We start from the raw sequence: 10690 nt of genomic DNA on the forward strand, positions 1-10690 counted from the left end.
ATAATTTTGAAATTCCACATTTTTTTCATGCGGTCATTCTAGTATACTTTTTTTTGTTGACTTTAAATTTAATAAGGATTGCCAATAAATCCTCTAATATTTACAGCCTCTTTAAATTATTGTTACTCATATATACGTGGATTGTATGATCACCATGATTGTGAAACCCTCGAAATAAGATGCAAGGGAGTGTATTAAAAAAAATAGAAAATAAAAAGGATACTATTTAAATATTCGAAGAAAAGTTTTAATAAATAAAAGAAACAAAAGATCTGTTTTTAACTGTTTATAATAATTTTAAAAAAAGAAATAAAAGCATTTCTTTATAATAATAAAAATTAATCATTTTTTAACTGTTTTTGTCTAAAGATTTCTTTAGCTAACTTTAGATATTGGTGAGAAAAACTGAAGGTGATAAACATGATGTGTAATTAATGATGTGTAATTAATCATGTGTTTACTTTCTCTCTCTCCTTTTTTTTTTCCTCCTAAATTCTATACACAAAATAAAGTAAAGAGTGTGCTCAAATTAGTGTGAAATACTAATACTTGTTTAGACCCCCAAATTACAAATTACCAATTCAAACTTATCAACAAACAATGTACGTGCGGAAAATGTAAATAAGCTAAAATAGAATTGATAACATAATTTAAACCAAATAAAATCACATCCACAGCAGAAATTAAATGACAAAGATTAAGGGAAGAGAGATGCAAACACAAGGACAACACAACAATGTGTTATTGAAGAGGAAACCGAAATTCTCGGGGTAAAACCTCTTTGTTACCCTTCAAGTCTTCTCACAGATATGTGTATGGTGAGAACAGGATTTGGCTAATGAACCTCTCAAGGATGTAACAATGGAGAGGGTAAGAGTTGAGGAATTTGAAGAGTCACTATGTAAAGATTGTGGATGAGTTAATTTGGTTTTCCTCTAGGGTTTCTCTCTCAAAATTCTCTCTGGAAGCTCTCAATATTTCGTGGGTATAAGGGGTATTTATACTGGAGCGAGAAAGGAATGTGAAGAGTCAGTTTTTCCAAAACAGAGCGGACTGGTGACTTGGCCTCATGACTTGACTGAGTTGCGAATCCAAGCTGCTTGCTAACTGAATGGCCAGTCTGGACTTTTTGTCCTGTAGTGCTACAGCTGGCATGACAGTTCAACTGTACTACATGCTTCACTTGTGTGCATCATTTGGCAGCTTGCCAGTTGCGAGCCATCCGCGAGATCCAGTCGCGAGTCTCTGCTTCAGTGTACATTCTTGAGCATTTCTTCACACTCTCTCACATATTACCCTTACATGATTCCCACCTAAATACAGGGTTTTTAAGTGCTGAATTACAAGCAAATTGACACGGAATAAAGCCAAAAAAATGGTTGATTAAATTCAACTTTACATAAATAAAGCAAAATAAATCGGTAACACTACTCTTTAAGCCATAAGTAAGCAAGCAACAATAAACGTAAGCTTAAAGAGTAAGGGAAGAGAGATGTAAGCACAAGATAACACCAAGGCGTGTTATCAAAGAGAAAACCGAAGAATTTGGCGAAAAACCTCTCCGCGACCTTCCAAGTCGAAATTGATCCACTAGTGAATAAAGTTGGAGTACACGAATAACAAAAGACACTCCAAGCCTGGTCTACCCTATGTACTTGAGCCCTCCAAGCTCTTGCTACCAACGGACTTCTCGAAGTCTTGTCTTCACTAGTTTTTTGAATCCTGCAATTTATCCCAATTGCATCCGCTATTTAATGGCTTATTCCAATACTTCCCAACAGCACCAAAACTTGACTCAACACTTAGATTGGGTGTGGTAAGAGTTTTCTCTCTGAAAAACACTCCTTACATTTTGTGGGTAATGAGGGTATACATAGTGTGGGTAAAGAATTTGGTAAAACACTTTTTCTTTTTGCCAAATAGAGAGTTTTGTGGGTACCTTGCAAGATGGCATTTCTCACAAATTTGACAGCCTGAAATGACTCTTCAGTTTTTAGTCATGTGCTTTACACGTGGCCTTTCACGATTTACTCTTCTTGCAAGCTAGTTGTGAACTGCACTGGTCCATTTTTGAAACTTGATTCTTCACCAATCTCTCACACTCATTTCTTACAAATAAACTCACATAAATACAGAGAAATGATTGAAGAAATTATAATCAAATTTGTCACAGGATTAAAGCCAATAGATGCTAGTTGGAAATTACAACTTTACAGTTATAATGGCCAAATTGCATTAAAAAATTTAATAGTATAAATATACTGTTGAATTAATTAACTCTTTCCTTCTATAATATTATATAGGCAAAAACATTATTTTGGTCCTTACATTTTTAGGTCACAATCAATTTGGTCTCTACATTTTAAGAATAGTCAATTTGGTCCCTGTAATTTTTAACTTACAATCAATTTGATCCCTGCTGTTAAATCACTAAAGAAAATTGCCTAAGTGGCAAACTGTTAACACAGTTGGCAGGTCTAATATTAAGAAATTAAATGAAATACTGCCGTGTCTTAATTTCAACAGCCAACTCAGTGCTTAGTTGGCAAACAAAAGCCAAGACCACGTTAAAAATACCTTTTCTTTTATTGTACAAATTTCTTTCCTTTCTTTATTTCCACCTTTACATTCTTACAATTTTTTTAACCAATCAGAATTTTATTTTTCCTTTTACAATTGCTAACCAAACAGAATTTCCTTTTATTTCCCTTCTTGCGATTTCTTGGTAACCAAACACTAATCTAGTCCAAAAATCATAGACCCAAATTTACTACAACGAAATCGTCCAACACCACAAATCCACTACAGAGCCCAAATGCCACTATGCCAGTTTGCAAGTGCATATTAAAAATGCCCATTTTACAACTTTGATCACTCAACACAAACAAACCCAAAGTCAAGCCATTGTAGTGTAATGGAAACCCAAAGACATAGACATAGTAAGAAAGCTTTGAAAAGCAAACCCATATAGCCATGGAAGTGGACGGGTCATCGAAGAAGAAGATAGCAACGCAGACTTTGAGCCTAAAAAAAACACCCAATCCCTTTAGCTTTTGGAATCCGACCATGGAATGGTTCACCAACCAATCTCTTTTGTATGGCGTGGAGCTCAAAACCCATATCGAGACCACTGATCAGAGACATCGAAGAAGTTGTGGTCGATCTATGTTGAATCTAGGTTCGGAGAAACTGGGTTTAGTGGATCTGGATTTTAGATTTTGTATGAATATGGGATTTGGCCTTTTCAGCCATGAATAAGAGAGAACAAAAGAAAAATGAATGAAGGAAAAACAAGATAAGCATAGATGGGATGTGGCATATTCTAATTTCTAAGGAAATAAATTCTTTCTACCAAAAAAAAAAAAAAGGAAAGAAATTCGTACAATGAAAGAAAAGTATTTTTAAACGTGGACTTGGCTTTTGTTTGCCAACTAAGCACTGAGTTGACTGTTGAAATTAAGACACGACAGTATTTCATTTAATTTTTTAATATTAGACCTAACTGGGCTAACAATTTGCCACGTTGGCATTTTTTGTTAATGATTTAATGGCAGGGATCAAATTGATTGTAAGTTAAAAATAATAAGGACTAAATTGACTATTTTTAAAATGTAGGGATCAAATTGATTGTGACCCCAAAATGTAGGGACCAAAATAGTGTTTTCGCCTATTATATATTAGTGAGTTTGGAGGAAGCTTTGAGCAGAAAATTTGGCCATGGCGATCCAAGGTCCTTTCCTCTTTTGCTTCCTTGGCTTGGCCTGCTTGTCTGCTTACACTGAAGCTGCAAAACCAAGTCATTCAAAACCATTTAATAGGACCTGTTTTCCTAATGGTTTTATATTTGGAGTTGGTTCAGCTGCTTACCAGGTACATACATGAATAACACTATAGACTACTTACTTTTTTTTTTTTTTTTTTTTTTTTCTTTTTATTATAACAAATAGGGAATGAAATTCAAATCTAAAAACACTAGCATCCGGGTTTGTTAAGAATTATCTATTTTACATTCTCAAAACTTACTTTATCTATTTTACCATCTTAATCCGTGAAAAACCAAAAAAAAAAAAAAAAAAAAGAACTCAAGCACAACAGCCACCATCCAGATGAAGAGAGGTTGAGGGAGGCGACAGAGAAGGAGGCAGAGGGAAGAGAAGAGAGAGGCAGATTTTGAGACTGTGATTTGACTGTGAAGTCTGAACGTGAAGAGAGAGAGAGAGAGAGAGAGAGAGAAAAGAAAAAAAAAAAAAAAAAGGAAAAGAGAGAATAAAATATATTATTTTTTGCAACCATCTAGCTACAATATGGTTGTTTATATACTGTTCAAAGTTGCTAAAAACTTTTGGCAACCCACACCCAGATGAAGCACAATTTCAGGATATGGGTTGTTAAAATAGCAATTTGGGAGGTTTTATACCCCCAATGCTAGTGCTAACTAGCTAGATTGACTTTGCTTTCATGAGAGAACTAGATAATATTACTAAACTAGAACGTTGGGGCTTATTTTCATGTTTCAACTAGCATGTATTTACTTTTATCCAGCCAATAAGATTTAAAAAAAAAAAATTACTCATTTAAAATTTTTTTAATTTTTATTTTTGAGCCAGTCTGAAGGCGCAGCACATATTGATGATAGGGGCCCTAGTATATGGGATACTTTCACTCGGGAACATCCAGGTCTTTCAAAATTGATCATGATTTTTTTTTTTCCCTTTACTTTTCTATTGCATTTGTTTATCTTATCCTGTAAAAGTACTCATGAATAATGTCAAAAACTTCTGACATGAGAAACTAGCTCATGGCCATCCTTTAAGAGCTCATTGCACCAGAAACCCATAGCATGAAAAACAATTTCCAGTTTTATTTTGCACCTCAAGTTTCCACTAGCAAAATATTATTGGGCCTAAAAAAATAAAGAAGAAATTATTGGCACCATATGAAAGAAGTATATACAGAAAGCTATGACAAAGTTGTCAAGAAAATTTGGTCCTTAAAATAAAAATAATGTGATAGTGATTTTTGAATGCTATAACATAAAATAAAAATATGCACTGTCACTATCATTTGTCCAAGGAAAAAGATGGCAAGAAAAATAATTGCACCCAATTGACATGAGGATATATGACTAGTTATGACAGCTAGTTGAGGGAATAGAGTGAAATTATTCAGTACATTTGAATGCTCTCATTTCATATTCCATCTATCATGGGTTGTACATAATATAATCAATTCTTATACGAGAGGGAGGTATAGTATGTCGAATATGCAAAATAATTTTTCATATGCTATATGATTTTTAATCGTTTGTCCTAATTTGACATTTTTAATCGCAAAATGCTGTGGTTAATTAGCATTAGTTCTGTGCACTCGAGTCAATTGACAACATATTTTTCAACATGAATTTCACTATTAGTTTAAAAGTAAATTTCCTTAAGAATATTTGGTGTTAAAATGTAATAAAATAGTATTTTAAACTTTTGATAATAGAATTTCAATTAGAAAATATATCTTAATTAATAATTGGATTAATTTTGAATTAAAAAAAAGAAGAAGAAAAAGAAAATACCATATAGTAAACTGATAGGAAGCATGTCTAAAACTAAAATTTTATAATATTGCAAATAATGTGTAATTAATAACACAAAATATTTAGGCATCGTGATGCAATCATATTACACTAAAACTGACTATGTATATTTTTAGGCTTTGTCAGTTTTGGTACTGGTACACCAATTTGAATTGCTCCTACAAAATAAATAAATAAATAAACTCAAGCTAGTAATTGGATTTTTTATACTACCAAATAAATATTGGTATCGAATGAGAACCCTTAATTATATAACTAATTAACTATACAATGAAAATCAAACTGATTAATGGAGATGTAGCTGATGACTTTTATCATCGTTATAAGGTAGCCGATCATACTATTCGCAAACATGGTCAACGTTATTATTTGTTTTAATAATTACGAAATGGTACAGGGGGACATAAAACTGATGAAAAAAATTGGATTGGACTCTTTCAGATTCTTTATTTCATGGTCAAGAATATTACCTAGTAAGATTTCTCTCTTGAACCAATTCTCATCATTTATAATTATAAGTCTCTACCTAGTAATTAAGCTTCTAATTACGATGGGTTCCATTAAGACAAACTTCAATCGAATCTGAAGATCAAAATGGTGGATCAGCAATGAATTGATGTTGGTTCATTCAGAAAACCCACTAGTTGATGTTTTTGTTGAATCATTTTAATTTTGTTTACAGAGGGAAAAATAAGCGGGGGAGTGAACCCACAAGGTGTTAAATTCTACAACAACCTCATCAACGAGCTCCTGTTGAATGGTGAAATTATACTTCATTTTATTTTTAGCTATAATTTTTGTAATGTCAAACATATATGGGCAAAACCATTAGTAGGGGTGTGTGGATTGGGTGGGTAAATGCTAATATTTCTATCCAATCCGTCACTAGCGGGTTGGGAAAATTCCAATCCACCACTGACTCACCAAAGTATAAATCCGGCGGATTGGTTACAAATTTTGGCAGTTTCAATTTTGTGGGTTGGGTGGATTGACATTATTCTTTTGATAAACTACAGAGTATATATACTAACATACAAGAATAATGAACATTGGTGCCTAAACTAGCCGTATTACAAACTATAAGAACTACTAAGAGTATTACACATGCACAACAGTATAATTAACTCTATTATTAGAAACTAAATGACCTTTAGCTTTTCATTCTAATGTTACATGTTGTTTTGTATCTGTTTGCATCTTGAGTGGATTGATTTGAGTTTAAGGTATAGCTGGCTTTACATGTAAGACCATAACATTTTTTTTAAATATATAAAAATGGATCAAAAGACAAAAATATTTTGTAGATTTACAAGAATATATGAGACCCAAATCAAAAGGACCAACAACATACTCAATAAATATATAGATACAAACATTATACAATAAAAGAAAAAAAAATTGCCTTTGTGGTTGTCTAGGAGAGTATGCAACTGATGGAAAGTGAAGAATTGAAGGGATAGAAAATAAAAAAAAAATCTTCAATTTTGGTTGAAGGTGAAGGCTAAATACAAAGTGTTTGCAGTATAAGATTGAGGTGAGTTTAGGGTTTCAATGTTGACTTTTTATATTTTGTTTAAGGAATTGATTATTGATAAGCTGTATAAATTGATTAGGTGAATTGATTAACTTTAAATATAAAATATATGGTTAAAAATTTTGAACTAATATATATTTCTCTATTTATGTATAATTAAGTGGGTGGGTCAGGATGTAGCGGGATGGTAATGTTTCAACCCGTTATCCAACCCAATATGCTATTTTGGGGGTCTAGCTTGCCCAACCCAAACTGCCTAATTTAATGACCTACATGGGGCAGGCGGATTGGTAGGTCAAGCGAATGTTTTGCACACCTCTAATTATTAGTATAATGATAATTAGCTACACAATAAGAAATATGTACGATGATGATTTTATGAACTGTTACATATATAAAAGAGAAGATTTTTCCAACCCAAATTGAAAAAAAAAAAAAAAAATCTTTAATGGAATATATTTTAGTAGTTTTATTAGAATGGTCTAAAAACATAAAAATTGATATTTTTAGCATTTTTGCATAAATGTTCTCTCCAAACTTCAGTTTCACATTGTGGGCAGGTATCAAGCCCCTAGTGACTTTATTCCATTTTGACACTCCACAAGCACTTGAAGATGAATATGGTGGATTTTAAGCCCGAAAATAGTGAAAGTATTAGCAATTGAACAAAATATAGATCTTCCAATGCTCAAAACGTTGTGCCACAAATAATAATTAACTATTTGGTTGTATGAATAGGAAGGATTATCTAGATTACGTGGACTTTTCCTTCAAAACATTTGGGTAACAAGTTAAGCTATGGGTCACAATGAACGAACCAAATGGGATATGCATCAATGGGTACACCTTAGGTACTATTGCACCAGGACGATGTTCTAATTATGTTGGAAATTGTACTGCCGGTAACTTTGCCACCGAGCCCTATATTGTTGCCCACAACTTACTTCTTGCTCATGGAGGTGCTGTGAAGTTGTACAAGGACAAGTACCCGGTTTGTATGATTGAAAAAAGAAAAAAAGATATATCATTGCACTATTTAATAAAAAAATAATAATAATTTTCCCCATAAATTATTCAACTTATTAGTATTTGATTGGAAAGGGAAAAAAAGTCAGCATATTGGGTTTTTAATTTTATTTTTGTTGGCCCACACAAAAAAAAAACAAAAAAATCTCCCATCTATTTTACCGTTCTTTCATTAAATAAGCAATCAGGAATGTGAATCAAAATGCTCTCTAAGTTTGTTTGTTTGTTTGTTTTTTTTTTCTTTCTAAGTATAATTGTATTTTGTTCAGCTTTTATGATAATTTGATAAAGTTATTATGTGATGTCAGACAAATTGTGATTAACTTAATATGCTTGCAGCCATATGAACATGGGAAATTTGGGATTACAATAGTGGCACATTGGTTTGTACCAAAATACCAAACTTCTGCCAACAGAAAGGCTACCTATAGAGTTCTTGATTTCTATTTTGGCTGGTGAGTACATATGGCAACAAAGATTAATTTCTAAAGCCATCCTTAGTTTTTAATCATATTCATTCTTCTATATAGTTAAACTTTCATAACTCTTCTTGAAGGCCTCTAATGGTAATTTTTACATTAAAAAAATCTCATTTGCAAGACAATTTTTACTTTATTATACATTTATATGCACAAAAAAGGTTGATAATCATCCACAATTTGTATATATAGGTTTCTCCATCCGGTCATATATATATGGTGACTATCCCAAAAGCATGAAATCTTTGGTGGGTAATCGATTGCCCAGATTTACTGAAGCTCAATCCAATAAGTTACTAAAAGGCTCCCTCGATTTTCTTGGTGTAAATTACTACACTACAAATTATGTAGAAAGTGCTCCCTCTTCTAATGGTGTTAATGCTAGTATTGTCTCTGATAGACAAGCCACCCTCACGGCTGATAAAAATGGAACTCCTATTGGTACACCGGTATTTATACTTTTTTGTTTCTATGTGTGCGCGGGCATGTATATGTATATTTTTTGTCTCATGTTGCATGCATGCCATTACCTAACGAATGTGGTGCAACAAATTGTTTTCCAGACAGCTTTGAACTGGCTATTCATCTATCCTAAGGGACTTCGAGAGCTTTTGCTATATATAAAGGAAAATTACATCAATCCAGTGATATACATAACAGAGAACGGTACTACAATTTTCTCTATCATTTTTTTATTAGAATATTTTTTGCAGTGTCTTAAATAATATTACCAGAGTAATTTATTGCACTCTTCTTTTGTAGGAATGGCTGATGCAAATAATAGATCTTTGCCAATTAAAGATGCCCTCAAAGATAGTCTGAGGATAAGATACCATTATGGACATTTATCATATCTTTTAAAAGCTATCAAGTGAGTGTTAATGAAAAAAATTGTTGTGTCATATTTTAATTTGGTTATGGTAGAAAAATATAAAGGAGGACAGACAAAATAGAATTAAAATTAAAGAATAAATATATTTATATAATTGTTTTGATAATAAAAAAATGATTTTAATAGTGAAATTTTGGCAGGGAGGGCGTGAATGTGAAGGGATACTATGTTTGGTCATTCTTTGACGACTTCGAATGGGATGGTGGTTACACTTCTCGGTTTGGTCTTATTTTTGTTGATTTTAATAACAATATGAGGAGATATCTCAAGTACTCTGCCTATTTCTTCAAGTTGTTTCTCCTAAAATAAGTTGTGACTCTTGAGCCATAAGAGAGAAAATTGTCTTTTTCCAACCTAGCTTTATTTTTTATTGGAGATTCTTCCTCTCATATGTTCTTTTGAACAAACTATTACCTGGTGTGATTGGATTTTTGAATTTCATGTATTAATCTTAATAAATAAAAGGAATCACACTTGTCTCTTGTTTTATATTTTGTGTGGCTTATATTATATATTTTTGTACTATAAAACTTATATACTTAAGTGCAATACATTAGGCTTCACAATTAGATAGAAACATTTGGTTGTTTTGAATTTAATTTTCATTGAAAAAGATAACTTTATTTGTATCTTATTGGTCAATGCAACCAAGTGTTTGAATCTAATTGGGGAACCTAATGGACTGTACTTAAGATATTATATCTAAGCTTTATCATTTAAAAATTTATGATAACATGGTTGGTTGCATAGATGGAAGCAGTTGAGGATGCTTGGATGAGCATAATTATGTGAATTTTTGCTTGAAAGACATACTTAACCGGTTAAAGATAAAAAAAGAAGAAGATAATTATGAGGAAATGAAGACTCACAATTCACATGGATAAAAAAAAATCCACTATTGTGCATTATGTTAAAGTTGAATGATATTTATAACCATATAGTACAACAAAATGCTGATAAGGTCGTTGAGGAAAATATTTAAGGTAAATAGTTGGGAAGGAAATATTTAACAGAACATTCAGTGCAAGTCAAGTCAACACACGAATAAATGTGTACAACTGAGGTTATTAACTATGGTACAGGGTGCGTGACTATGTTCCCAACCATGGTTCCATTTTGGAACCAGCGTTCATTGCCATTTTCTTGAAAGAAAGTGAATTCGAAGTCATCTA

At 32.3% G+C, this 10690-nt stretch overlaps 1 pseudogene; it reads left to right on the plus strand.

Annotated features, from left to right (window-relative positions):
- The first annotated feature begins 3717 nt into the window (after window positions 1-3717).
- LOC126724579 (beta-glucosidase 17-like) lies at window positions 3718-9501 on the plus strand (annotated as a pseudogene).
- The last annotated feature ends 1189 nt before the right edge of the window (window positions 9502-10690 follow it).

Source organism: Quercus robur, chromosome 4, assembly GCF_932294415.1.
Source record: "Quercus robur chromosome 4, dhQueRobu3.1, whole genome shotgun sequence".
Classification (NCBI taxonomy): Eukaryota; Viridiplantae; Streptophyta; class Magnoliopsida; order Fagales; family Fagaceae; genus Quercus; species Quercus robur.